The sequence below is a fragment of the Mandrillus leucophaeus genome, unplaced genomic scaffold (genome assembly GCF_000951045.1).
Source record: "Mandrillus leucophaeus isolate KB7577 unplaced genomic scaffold, Mleu.le_1.0 Scaffold251, whole genome shotgun sequence".
NCBI classification, from domain to species: domain Eukaryota; kingdom Metazoa; phylum Chordata; class Mammalia; order Primates; family Cercopithecidae; genus Mandrillus; species Mandrillus leucophaeus.
In genome coordinates this window covers 1,383,746-1,385,822 of record NW_012102599.1, presented here as the reverse complement: position 1 = coordinate 1,385,822, position 2,077 = coordinate 1,383,746, and the positions used below count along the sequence as shown (strand labels likewise).

The window sequence follows — 2,077 nt, the reverse complement described above, 5'->3', positions numbered from 1 at the left end:
GTATATACAGTGAAGATTTCATAAATATTTGTTGAATGAATGCCTGTATGGGTTTTAAAAACTTGTCTTTCTCCTCTTTCTTTCTTTTTTTTTTTTTTTTATTTTTCAACCCGGCTAACAGCTTCTATGGCTGTTGTAGCTTGCTTTCTTCTTCTTCTTGCTACTTCTTGAAGCCATTTCTAGACGAGAACTACACCATCAGACTGAAAGAGGTACTTGGCTGCTTCTGCAGCAGAAGGTAGGCCGACCCTCCATCTGTAGTGATCTCAGAAGGGCGGGATCTAGGCCTCAGCCTTGTTTGTGGATTGAGGTTTGCTCCTCCTTTTTTTCTAGCTGTTCCTAAGCTCTAGGTAGTGCTGTACCAAAAGCCAAGGATCTGTCTCAACGTCTGCAGTAACACAGGGCTGCCCTAAACACAGTTGCCTTTTTAGGAAAACTCATTTGGATGAGAACAATCATCTTTAATTTGTGCAACGTACTGTCTTTTATCATGGAAGTGCATGGTGAAGGCAGAGGTTTTTGTTTACTGCTGTTTCCACCCTTAAGAACCGTGCGTGAATGCCCGCTCTGTGAGCCCTCAGAATCTACTGGCCGAATGAGTGCGTGAAGGAGGAAATGTGCTCAGAGCTGCTGTGTGTCATCCTGTGTTTGAAGTGCTCTTGCAGCTATCATTCATCCAGTTAAGAATTTGAAATGTGTGCTATTTATGACAAAGGTGACACTTTGCTTATCCTTTCCCCAAAATTACAGTTCTAAAACTTTCCTATACAATCCTAAATTGGATGACAATTGTCCCATTTTCCTTTTCAAGATGTACCAGACTATTAATATTGGTGACCATGGGCTAGGGAGTATGTTCTTAATAAATTTACAAATCTTCTGATCAGCTATGGACTTTACAAATAGAACAAATCAATTTTTAAATAAAATACTCTCTCTCTCTCTCTATATATATATATTTGTTTTTGTTTTTGTTTTTTTTAGACGGAATCTCACTCTGTTGCCCAGGCTGGCACAATCTCCAATCGTTCTTCCTAGTAGCTATCCTACTTGTAAATAAAAAATTAGGCTGGGCACGGTGCAGTGCAGAATCTCGGCTCACTGCAACCTCTACCTCCTGGATTCAAGCAATTTTCCTGCCTCAGCCTCCAGAGTAACTGGGATTACAGGCATACTCCACCATGCCCCGCTGATTTTGTATTTTTAGTAGAGATGAAGTTTCACCATGTTGGCCAGGCTGGTCTTGAACTCCTGACCTCAAGTGATCCACGGCCTCGGCCTCCTGAAGCGCTGGGATTGCAGGCACAAGCCACTGCGCTTGGCCAAATGCTCTACTTTTTAATCAATGTTTTCCATAATAGGGATTTTTGCTATGTGCTTTAGAAATTAGAGAACAAATGGTGATAATATATGCTAAACTTAAAATTAGTATGCCTCCTTTTATAGACAACAAGAACTTTGTCACTTCCCAGTTTGTCTTGTCATTCAGGAGGCTCAGAGCTACGATCTGTGCCCACTCGTGCTGCCTATTCTTAACTTTGATTTCCTGAAGCAGGGATTTCATCTCCATTTCCCCTCATCACCTGTTCTTTTAACTGTTTAAAAACAGCATTACATTTTGTTGAAAGTGGCCTCAAATTCTTTTTGGTAGAAGGGAAATTATAATTCGTGAGAAGAAAAAAATGTTCCTAACTATTCTCAGGTGCGTTTAAGGGCTGCATTCCATGATGCTATCAATGCCTCTTTCAGCTCACAGGATATCAGCCCTCTTAATGAGCCTGATGTTGCTAGTATCACAGGCACCGGAAAATATGCACATTATGCTGGAGCAGTAGAATGCAACAGAAAGAGCCCTGGGCTTGAAGTATGCAGAACTGGTTCTTGTTACAACTCCTCTTACTAGTGGGGTATGTTACTTAGCCTACTTGGACAAGTTACTTAGCCTCTGTGTGCCTCAGTTTCTCTTCTATTGGGTATAAAATCACGTGCGATACCTATTGCAGTGGATTCTCATGAGGTGAAATGACATAATGTATGCCAGTGTGTTTTGTAAACATTGCAATTGTCTGCATTTTTT

At 41.0% G+C, this 2,077-nt stretch overlaps 1 long non-coding RNA gene across 1 annotated transcript in view; it reads left to right on the top strand.

Moving 5' to 3' along the window:
• The first annotated feature begins 1,141 nt into the window (after window positions 1-1,141).
• The window catches only part of LOC105542135, an 11,321-nt gene continuing 10,385 nt past the window's right edge, over window positions 1,142-2,077 (top strand). The window contains exon 1 of the long non-coding RNA XR_001006424.1: window positions 1,142-1,907. This is a non-coding gene — a long non-coding RNA (uncharacterized LOC105542135). The remainder of the gene's footprint in view (window positions 1,908-2,077) is intronic.